The 12,284-nt window shown below is 38.0% G+C and overlaps 2 non-coding genes across 2 annotated transcripts; both read right to left on the bottom strand.

The window, feature by feature from the left end:
* Positions 1-9,035: 9,035 nt before the first annotated feature.
* Positions 9,036-9,109, bottom strand: trnak-cuu (transfer RNA lysine (anticodon CUU)). Its single transcript has one exon. It is a non-coding gene; the product is annotated as a tRNA-Lys (tRNA).
* Positions 9,110-9,499: 390 nt separating this feature from the next.
* Positions 9,500-9,573, bottom strand: trnak-uuu (transfer RNA lysine (anticodon UUU)). Its single transcript has one exon. It is a non-coding gene; the product is annotated as a tRNA-Lys (tRNA).
* Positions 9,574-12,284: the final 2,711 nt, after the last annotated feature.

Genomic DNA, 12,284 nt, shown 5'->3' with positions numbered 1-12,284 from the left:
CAAACACAATAGAAATGTTAGAATGCAAGAAATATGTTTCATGAGAAGTAAAACCCTCTTGTATGAAAACAACCTAGGTCTGAGATAATGATCAGATTACAGAATACATTTTACCTTTAATGTTTTTGAGCACAAGTTCCATGAACAAAAACAACCTGAACCATGTTGTCCAATTATTTCGCAAGAAGATCAAACCAATGGTTGTCATTGGTTAGGGATTCAATCTCTTGCAGTTTTCCATTCTAGTTAAGCTAGATAATCTAGACAAATTGATGGGTTTAATATATATATAATATTCTGATCAGCCGTTGATGTTTGCGAACTCTATGGAATGTATTTGCTCTGAAGTATCCTTTAATAAGGAGTCTTTTAAGCTAAGACTTTGATCTGCATGCTGGTGCTCAATTCTGAATCTCAAAAGGTCCATAGCCCAACGTGGTGCTCGAACCCACGACCCTGAGATTAAGAGTCTCATGCTCTACCGAACTGAGCTAGCCGGACATCTTCCTTATAACTTCCCAACACAATAGAAATGTTAGAATGCAAGAAATATGTTTCATGAGAAGTAAAACCCTCTTGTATGAAAACAACCTAGGTCTGAGATAATGATCAGATTGGTTTGGGATTCAATCTCTTGCAGTTTTCCATTCTAGTTTAGCTTTATAATCTAGACAAATTGATGGGTTCAATATATATATAATATTCTGATCAGCCGTTGATGTTTGCGAACTCTATGGAATGTATTTGCTCTGAAGTATCCTTTAATAAGGAGTCCTTTAAGCTAAGACTTTGATCTGCATGCTGGTGCTCAATTCCGAATCTCAAAAGATTCATAGCCCAACGTGGGGCTCGAACCCACAACCCTGAGATTAAGAGTCTCATGCTCTACCGAACTGAGCTAGCCGGACATCTTCCTTATAACTTCCCAACACAATAGAAATGTTAGAATGCAAGAAATATGTTTCATGAGAAGTAAAACCCTCTTGTATGAAAACAACCTAGGTCTGAGATAATGATCAGATTACAGAATACATTTTACCTTTAATGTTTTTGAGCACAAATTCCATGAACAAAAACAACCTGAACCATGTTGTCCAATTATTTCGCAAGAAGATCAAACCAATGCTTGTCATTGGTTAGGGATTCAATCTCTTGCAGTTTTCCATTCTAGTTAAGCTAGATAATCTAGACAAATTGATGGGTTCAATATATATATAATTTTCTGATCAGCCGTTGATGTTTGCTTGGTTTGTGTGAACACTATGGAATGTATTTTCTCTGAAGTATTCTTTAATAAGGAGTCTTTTAAGCTAAGACTTTCATCTGCATGCTGGTGCTCAATTCCTAAACTTAAAATCTCCGTAGCCCAACATGGGGCTCGAACCCACGACCCTGAGATTAAGAGTGTCATGCTCTACCGAACTGAGCTGGCTCTTCTTGCAAATAACTTCCCATCATAATAGAAATGTTAGAATGCAAGAAATATGTTTCATGAGAAGTAAAACCCTCTTGTATGAAAACAGGCGGTTTAGTTCCGTGAACAAAAACCGCCTGGACAATGTTGTCCAATTCTTTCGCAAGAAGATCAAACACACGCTTGTCATTGGTTAGGGATTCAATCTCTTGCAGTTTTCCATTCTAGTTTAGCTATATAATCTAGACAAATTGATGGGTTTAATATATATAATTTTCTGATCAGACGTTGATGTTTGCTTGGTGTGTGTGAACTCTATGGAATGTATTTGCTCTGAAGTATCCTTTAATAAGGAGTCTTTTAAGCTAAGACTTTGATCTGCATGCTGGTGCTCAATTCCGAATCTCAAAAGGTCCATAGCCCAACGTGGGGCTCGAACCCACGACCCTGAGATTAAGAGTCTCATACTCTACCGAACTGAGCTAGCCGGGCTTCTTCCTTATAACTTCCCATCACAATAGAAATGTTAGAATGCAAGAAATATGTTTCATGAGAAGTAAAACCCTTTACCTTTAATGTTTTCAGCACAAGTTCCGTGAACAAAAACACCCTGAACCATGTTGTCCAATTCTTTCGCAAGAAGATCAAACACACGCTTGTCATTGGTTTGGGATTCAATCTCTTGCAGTTTTCCATTCTAGTTTAGCTTTATAATCTAGACAAATTGATGGGTTTAATATATATATAATATTCTGATCAGCCGTTGATGTTTGCGAACTCTATGGAATGTATTTGCTCTGAAGTATCCTTTAATAAGGAGTCTTTTAAGATAGACTTTGATCTGCTTGCTGGTGCTCAATTCCTAACCTTAAAATCTCCATAGCCCAACGTGGGGCTCGAACCCACGACCCTGAGATTAAGAGTGTCATGCTCTACCGAACTGATCTGGCGCTTCTTCCAAATAACTTCCCATCATAATAGAAATGTTAGAATGCAAGAAATATGTTTCATGAGAAGTAAAACCCTCTTGTATGAAAACAACCTAGGTCTGAGATAATGATGAGATTACAGAATAAGTTTTACTTTTAAAGTTTTCAGCACAAGTTCCGTGAACAAAAACACCCTGAACCATGTTGTCCAATTCTTTCGCAAGAAGATCAAACCAACGCTTGTCATTGGTTAGGGATTCAATCTCTTGCAGTTTGTGTGTGAACTCTATGGAATGTATTTGCTCTGAAGTATCCTTTAATAAGGAGTCTTTTAAGATAAGACTTTGATCTGCATGCTGGTGCTCAATTCCGAATCTCAAAAGGTCCATAGCCCAACGTGGGGCTCGAACCCACTACGCTGAGATTAAGAGTCTCATGCTCTACCGAACTGAGCTAGCCGGGCTTCTTCCTTGTAACTTCCCATCACAATAGAAATGTTAGAATGCAAGAAATATGTTTCATGAGAAGTAAAACCCTTTACCTTTAATGTTTTCAGCACAAGTTCCGTGAACAAAAACACCATGAACCATGTTGTCCAATTCTTTCGCAAGAAGATCAAACACACGCTTGTCATTGGTTTGGGATTCAATCTCTTGCAGTTTTCCATTCTAGTTTAGCTATATAATCCAGACAAATTGATGGGTTTAATATATATATAATATTCTGATCAGCCGTTGATGTTTGCGAACACTATGGAATGTATTTGCTCTGAAGTATCCTTTAATAAGGAGTCTTTTAAGATAGACTTTGATCTGCATGCTGGTGCTCAATTCCTAACCTTAAAATCTCCATAGCCCAACGTGGGGCTCGAACCCATGACCCTGAGATTAAGAGTGTCATGCTCTACCGAACTGATCTGGCGCTTCTTCCAAATAACTTCCCATCACAATAGAAATGTTAGAATGCAAGAAATATGTTTCATGAGAAGTAATACCCTCTTGTATGAAAACAACCTAGGTCTGAGATAATGATCAGATTACAGAATAAGTTTTACCTTTAATGTTTTCAGCACAAGTTCCGTGAACAAAAACACCCTGAACCATGTTGTCCAATTCTTTCGCAAGAAGACCAAACCAACGCTTGTCATTGGTTAGGGATTCAATCTCTTGCAGTTTTCCATTCTAGTTAAGCTAGATAATCTAGACAAATTGATGGGTTCAGTATATATATAATTTTCTGATCAGACATTGATGTTTGCTTGGTGTGTGTGAACTCTATGGAATGTATTTGCTCTGAAGTATCCTTTAATAAGGAGTCTTTTAAGCTAAGACTTTCATCTGCATGCTGGTGCTCAATTCCTAACCTTAAAATCTCCATAGGCCAACGTGGGGCTTGAACCCACGACCCTGAGATTAAGAGTGTCATGCTCTACCGAACTGATCTGGCGCTTCTTCCAAATACTTCACATCACAATAGAAATGTTAGAATGCAAGAAATATGTTTCATGAGAAGTAAAACCCTCTTGTATGAAAACAACCTAGGTCTGAGATAATGATGAGATTACAGAATAAGTTTTACTTTTAAAGTTTTCAGCACAAGTTCCGTGAACAAAAACACCCTGAACCATGTTGTCCAATTCTTTCGCAAGAAGATCAAACACACGCTTGTCATTGGTTTGGGATTCAATCTCTTGCAGTTTTCCATTCTAGTTTAGATTTATAATCTAGACAAATTGATGGGTTCAATATATATACAATATTCCGATCAGCCGTTGATGTTTGCGAACTCTATGGAATGTATTTGCTCTGAAGTATCCTTTAATAAGGAGTCTTTTAAGCTAAGACTTTGATCTGCATGCTGGTGCTCAATTCCGAATCTCAAAAGGTCCATAGCCCAACGTGGGGCTCGAACCCACGACCCTGAGATTAAGAGTCTCATACTCTACCGAACTGAGCTAGCCGGGCTTCTTCCTTATAACTTCCCATCACAATAGAAATGTTAGAATGCAAGAAATATGTTTCATGAGAAGTAAAACCCTTTACCTTTAATGTTTTCAGCACAAGTTCCGTGAACAAAAACACCCTGAACCATGTTGTCCAATTCTTTCGCAAGAAGATCAAACACACGCTTGTCATTGGTTTGGGATTCAATCTCTTGCAGTTTTCCATTCTAGTTTAGCTTTATAATCTAGACAAATTGATGGGTTTAATATATATATAATATTCTGATCAGCCGTTGATGTTTGCGAACTCTATGGAATGTATTTGCTCTGAAGTATCCTTTAATAAGGAGTCTTTTAAGATAGACTTTGATCTGCTTGCTGGTGCTCAATTCCTAACCTTAAAATCTCCATAGCCCAACGTGGGGCTCGAACCCACGACCCTGAGATTAAGAGTGTCATGCTCTACCGAACTGATCTGGCGCTTCTTCCAAATAACTTCCCATCATAATAGAAATGTTAGAATGCAAGAAATATGTTTCATGAGAAGTAAAACCCTCTTGTATGAAAACAACCTAGGTCTGAGATAATGATGAGATTACAGAATAAGTTTTACTTTTAAAGTTTTCAGCACAAGTTCCGTGAACAAAAACACCCTGAACCATGTTGTCCAATTCTTTCGCAAGAAGATCAAACCAACGCTTGTCATTGGTTAGGGATTCAATCTCTTGCAGTTTGTGTGTGAACTCTATGGAATGTATTTGCTCTGAAGTATCCTTTAATAAGGAGTCTTTTAAGATAAGACTTTGATCTGCATGCTGGTGCTCAATTCCGAATCTCAAAAGGTCCATAGCCCAACGTGGGGCTCGAACCCACTACGCTGAGATTAAGAGTCTCATGCTCTACCGAACTGAGCTAGCCGGGCTTCTTCCTTGTAACTTCCCATCACAATAGAAATGTTAGAATGCAAGAAATATGTTTCATGAGAAGTAAAACCCTTTACCTTTAATGTTTTCAGCACAAGTTCCGTGAACAAAAACACCATGAACCATGTTGTCCAATTCTTTCGCAAGAAGATCAAACACACGCTTGTCATTGGTTTGGGATTCAATCTCTTGCAGTTTTCCATTCTAGTTTAGCTATATAATCCAGACAAATTGATGGGTTTAATATATATATAATATTCTGATCAGCCGTTGATGTTTGCGAACACTATGGAATGTATTTGCTCTGAAGTATCCTTTAATAAGGAGTCTTTTAAGATAGACTTTGATCTGCATGCTGGTGCTCAATTCCTAACCTTAAAATCTCCATAGCCCAACGTGGGGCTCGAACCCATGACCCTGAGATTAAGAGTGTCATGCTCTACCGAACTGATCTGGCGCTTCTTCCAAATAACTTCCCATCACAATAGAAATGTTAGAATGCAAGAAATATGTTTCATGAGAAGTAATACCCTCTTGTATGAAAACAACCTAGGTCTGAGATAATGATCAGATTACAGAATAAGTTTTACCTTTAATGTTTTCAGCACAAGTTCCGTGAACAAAAACACCCTGAACCATGTTGTCCAATTCTTTCGCAAGAAGACCAAACCAACGCTTGTCATTGGTTAGGGATTCAATCTCTTGCAGTTTTCCATTCTAGTTAAGCTAGATAATCTAGACAAATTGATGGGTTCAGTATATATATAATTTTCTGATCAGACATTGATGTTTGCTTGGTGTGTGTGAACTCTATGGAATGTATTTGCTCTGAAGTATCCTTTAATAAGGAGTCTTTTAAGCTAAGACTTTCATCTGCATGCTGGTGCTCAATTCCTAACCTTAAAATCTCCATAGGCCAACGTGGGGCTTGAACCCACGACCCTGAGATTAAGAGTGTCATGCTCTACCGAACTGATCTGGCGCTTCTTCCAAATACTTCACATCACAATAGAAATGTTAGAATGCAAGAAATATGTTTCATGAGAAGTAAAACCCTCTTGTATGAAAACAACCTAGGTCTGAGATAATGATGAGATTACAGAATAAGTTTTACTTTTAAAGTTTTCAGCACAAGTTCCGTGAACAAAAACACCCTGAACCATGTTGTCCAATTCTTTCGCAAGAAGATCAAACACACGCTTGTCATTGGTTTGGGATTCAATCTCTTGCAGTTTTCCATTCTAGTTTAGATTTATAATCTAGACAAATTGATGGGTTCAATATATATACAATATTCCGATCAGCCGTTGATGTTTGCGAACTCTATGGAATGTATTTGCTCTGAAGTATCCTTTAATAAGGAGTCTTTTAAGCTAAGACTTTGATCTGCATGCTGGTGCTCAATTCCGAATCTCAAAAGGTCCATAGCCCAACGTGGGGCTCGAACCCACGACCCTGAGATTAAGAGTCTCATACTCTACCGAACTGAGCTAGCCGGGCTTCTTCCTTATAACTTCCCATCACAATAGAAATGTTAGAATGCAAGAAATATGTTTCATGAGAAGTAAAACCCTTTACCTTTAATGTTTTCAGCACAAGTTCCGTGAACAAAAACACCCTGAACCATGTTGTCCAATTCTTTCGCAAGAAGATCAAACACACGCTTGTCATTGGTTTGGGATTCAATCTCTTGCAGTTTTCCATTCTAGTTTAGCTTTATAATCTAGACAAATTGATGGGTTTAATATATATATAATATTCTGATCAGCCGTTGATGTTTGCGAACTCTATGGAATGTATTTGCTCTGAAGTATCCTTTAATAAGGAGTCTTTTAAGATAGACTTTGATCTGCTTGCTGGTGCTCAATTCCTAACCTTAAAATCTCCATAGCCCAACGTGGGGCTCGAACCCACGACCCTGAGATTAAGAGTGTCATGCTCTACCGAACTGATCTGGCGCTTCTTCCAAATAACTTCCCATCATAATAGAAATGTTAGAATGCAAGAAATATGTTTCATGAGAAGTAAAACCCTCTTGTATGAAAACAACCTAGGTCTGAGATAATGATGAGATTACAGAATAAGTTTTACTTTTAAAGTTTTCAGCACAAGTTCCGTGAACAAAAACACCCTGAACCATGTTGTCCAATTCTTTCGCAAGAAGATCAAACCAACGCTTGTCATTGGTTAGGGATTCAATCTCTTGCAGTTTGTGTGTGAACTCTATGGAATGTATTTGCTCTGAAGTATCCTTTAATAAGGAGTCTTTTAAGATAAGACTTTGATCTGCATGCTGGTGCTCAATTCCGAATCTCAAAAGGTCCATAGCCCAACGTGGGGCTCGAACCCACTACGCTGAGATTAAGAGTCTCATGCTCTACCGAACTGAGCTAGCCGGGCTTCTTCCTTGTAACTTCCCATCACAATAGAAATGTTAGAATGCAAGAAATATGTTTCATGAGAAGTAAAACCCTTTACCTTTAATGTTTTCAGCACAAGTTCCGTGAACAAAAACACCATGAACCATGTTGTCCAATTCTTTCGCAAGAAGATCAAACACACGCTTGTCATTGGTTTGGGATTCAATCTCTTGCAGTTTTCCATTCTAGTTTAGCTATATAATCCAGACAAATTGATGGGTTTAATATATATATAATATTCTGATCAGCCGTTGATGTTTGCGAACACTATGGAATGTATTTGCTCTGAAGTATCCTTTAATAAGGAGTCTTTTAAGATAGACTTTGATCTGCATGCTGGTGCTCAATTCCTAACCTTAAAATCTCCATAGCCCAACGTGGGGCTCGAACCCATGACCCTGAGATTAAGAGTGTCATGCTCTACCGAACTGATCTGGCGCTTCTTCCAAATAACTTCCCATCACAATAGAAATGTTAGAATGCAAGAAATATGTTTCATGAGAAGTAATACCCTCTTGTATGAAAACAACCTAGGTCTGAGATAATGATCAGATTACAGAATAAGTTTTACCTTTAATGTTTTCAGCACAAGTTCCGTGAACAAAAACACCCTGAACCATGTTGTCCAATTCTTTCGCAAGAAGACCAAACCAACGCTTGTCATTGGTTAGGGATTCAATCTCTTGCAGTTTTCCATTCTAGTTAAGCTAGATAATCTAGACAAATTGATGGGTTCAGTATATATATAATTTTCTGATCAGACATTGATGTTTGCTTGGTGTGTGTGAACTCTATGGAATGTATTTGCTCTGAAGTATCCTTTAATAAGGAGTCTTTTAAGCTAAGACTTTCATCTGCATGCTGGTGCTCAATTCCTAACCTTAAAATCTCCATAGGCCAACGTGGGGCTTGAACCCACGACCCTGAGATTAAGAGTGTCATGCTCTACCGAACTGATCTGGCGCTTCTTCCAAATACTTCACATCACAATAGAAATGTTAGAATGCAAGAAATATGTTTCATGAGAAGTAAAACCCTCTTGTATGAAAACAACCTAGGTCTGAGATAATGATGAGATTACAGAATAAGTTTTACTTTTAAAGTTTTCAGCACAAGTTCCGTGAACAAAAACACCCTGAACCATGTTGTCCAATTCTTTCGCAAGAAGATCAAACACACGCTTGTCATTGGTTTGGGATTCAATCTCTTGCAGTTTTCCATTCTAGTTTAGATTTATAATCTAGACAAATTGATGGGTTCAATATATATACAATATTCCGATCAGCCGTTGATGTTTGCGAACTCTATGGAATGTATTTGCTCTGAAGTATCCTTTAATAAGGAGTCCTTTAAGCTAAGACTTTGATCTGCATGCTGGTGCTCAATTCCGAATCTCAAAAGATTCATAGCCCAACGTGGGGCTCGAACCCACAACCCTGAGATTAAGAGTCTCATGCTCTACCGAACTGAGCTAGCCGGGCTTCTTCCTTATAACTTCCCATCACAATAGAAATGTTAGAATGCAAGAAATATGTTTCATGAGAAGTAAAACCCTTTACCTTTAATGTTTTCAGCACAAGTTCCGTGAACAAAAACACCCTGAACCATGTTGTCCAATTCTTTCGCAAAAAGATCAAACACACGCTTGTCATTGGTTTGGGATTCAATCTCTTGCAGTTTTCCATTCTAGTTTAGCTTTATAATCTAGACAAATTGATGGGTTTAATATATATATAATATTCTGATCAGCCGTTGATGTTTGCGAACTCTATGGAATGCATTTGCTCTGAAGTATCCTTTAATAAGGAGTCCTTTAAGCTAAGACTTTGATCTGCATGCTGGTGCTCAATTCCGAATCTCAAAAGCTTCATAGCCCAACATGGGGCTCGAACCCACAACCCTGAGATTAAAAGTCTCATGCTCTACCGAACTGAGCTAGCCGAACATCTTCCTTATAACTTCCCAACACAATAGAAATGTTAGAATGCAGGAAATATGTTTCATGAGAAGTAAAACCCTCTTGTATGAAAACAACCTAGGTCTGAGATAATGATCAGATTACAGAATACATTTTACCTTTAATGTTTTTGAGCACAAGTTCCATGAACAAAAACAACCTGAACCATGTTGTCCAATTATTTCGCAAGAAGATCAAACCAATGCTTGTCATTGGTTAGGGATTCAATCTCTTGCAGTTTTCCATTCTAGTTAAGCTAGATAATCTAGACAAATTGATGGGTTCAATATATATATAATTTTCTGATCAGCCGTTGATGTTTGCTTGGTGTGTGTGAACACTATGGAATGTATTTTCTCTGAAGTATTCTTTAATAAGGAGTCTTTTAAGCTAAGACTTTCATCTGCATGCTGGTGCTCAATTCCTAACCTTAAAATCTCCGTAGCCCAACATGGGGCTCGAACCCACGACCCTGAGATTAAGAGTGTCATGCTCTACCGAACTGAGCTGGCTCTTCTTCCAAATAGCTTCCCATCATAATAGAAATGTTAGAATGCAAGAAATATGTTTCATGAGAAGTAAAACCCTTTACCTTTAATGTTTTCAGCACAAGTTCCGTGAACAAAACACCCTAAACCATGTTGTCCAATTCTTTGGCAAGAAGATCAAACACACGCTTGTCATTGGTTAGGGATTCAATCTCTTGCAGTTTTCCATTCTAGTTTAGCTATATAATCTAGACAAATTAATGGGTTTAATATATATAATTTTCTGATCAGACGTTGATGTTTGCTTGGTGTGTGTGAACTCTATGGAATGTATTTGCTCTGAAGTATCCATTAATAAGGAGTCTTTTAAGCTAAGACTTTGATCTGCATGCTGGTGCTCAATTCCGAATCTCAAAAGGTCCATAGCCCAACGTGGGGCTCGAACCCACGACCCTGAGATTAAGAGTCTCATGCTCTCCCGAACTGAGCTAGCCGGGCTTCTTCCTTATAACTTCCCATCACAATAGAAATGTTAGAATGCAAGAAATATGTTTCATGAGAAGTAAAACCCTTTACCTTTAATGTTTTCAGCACAAGTTCCGTGAACAATAACACCCTGAACCATGTTGTCCAATTCTTTCGCAAGAAGATCAAACACACGCTTGTCATTGGTTTGGGATTCAATCTCTTGCAGTTTTCCATTCTAGTTAAGCTAGATAATCTAGACAAATTGATGGGTTCAGTATATATATAATTTTCTGATCAGACATTGATGTTTGCTTGGTGTGTGTGAACTCTATGGAATGTATTTGCTCTGAAGTATCCTTTAATAAGGAGTCTTTTAAGCTAAGACTTTCATCTGCATGCTGGTGCTCAATTCCTAACCTTAAAATCTCCATAGGCCAACGTGGGGCTCGAACCCACGACCCTGAGATTAAGAGTGTCATGCTCTACCGAACTGATCTGGCGCTTCTTCCAAATAACTTCCCATCACAATAGAAATGTTAGAATGCAAGAAATATGTTTCATGAGAAGTAAAACCCTCTTGTATGAAAACAACCTAGGTCTGAGATAATGATCAGATTGGTTTGGGATTCAATCTCTTGCAGTTTTCCATTCTAGTTTAGCTTTATAATCTAGACAAATTGATGGGTTCAATATATATATAATATTCTGATCAGCCGTTGATGTTTGCGAACTCTATGGAATGTATTTGCTCTGAAGTATCCTTTAATAAGGAGTCCTTTAAGCTAAGACTTTGATCTGCATGCTGGTGCTCAATTCCGAATCTCAAAAGATTCATAGCCCAACGTGGGGCTCGAACCCACAACCCTGAGATTAAGAGTCTCATGCTCTACCGAACTGAGCTAGCCGGACATCTTCCTTATAACTTCCCAACACAATAGAAATGTTAGAATGCAAGAAATATGTTTCATGAGAAGTAAAACCCTCTTGTATGAAAACAACCTAGGTCTGAGATAATGATCAGATTACAGAATACATTTTACCTTTAATGTTTTTGAGCACAAATTCCATGAACAAAAACAACCTGAACCATGTTGTCCAATTATTTCGCAAGAAGATCAAACCAATGCTTGTCATTGGTTAGGGATTCAATCTCTTGCAGTTTTCCATTCTAGTTAAGCTAGATAATCTAGACAAATTGATGGGTTCAATATATATATAATTTTCTGATCAGCCGTTGATGTTTGCTTGGTTTGTGTGAACACTATGGAATGTATTTTCTCTGAAGTATTCTTTAATAAGGAGTCTTTTAAGCTAAGACTTTCATCTGCATGCTGGTGCTCAATTCCTAAACTTAAAATCTCCGCAGCCCAACATGGGGCTCGAACCCACGACCCTGAGATTAAGAGTGTCATGCTCTACCGAACTGAGCTGGCTCTTCTTGCAAATAACTTCCCATCATAATAGAAATGTTAGAATGCAAGAAATATGTTTCATGAGAAGTAAAACCCTCTTGTATGAAAACAGGCGGTTTAGTTCCGTGAACAAAAACCGCCTGGACAATGTTGTCCAATTCTTTCGCAAGAAGATCAAACACACGCTTGTCATTGGTTAGGGATTCAATCTCTTGCAGTTTTCCATTCTAGTTTAGCTATATAATCTAGACAAATTGATGGGTTTAATATATATAATTTTCTGATCAGACGTTGATGTTTGCTTGGTGTGTGTGAACTCTATGGAATGTAT

This window comes from Platichthys flesus, chromosome 20 (assembly GCF_949316205.1).
Source record: "Platichthys flesus chromosome 20, fPlaFle2.1, whole genome shotgun sequence".
NCBI lineage: Eukaryota > Metazoa > Chordata > Actinopteri > Pleuronectiformes > Pleuronectidae > Platichthys > Platichthys flesus.
This window is presented reverse-complemented; position numbering and strand designations above follow the sequence as displayed.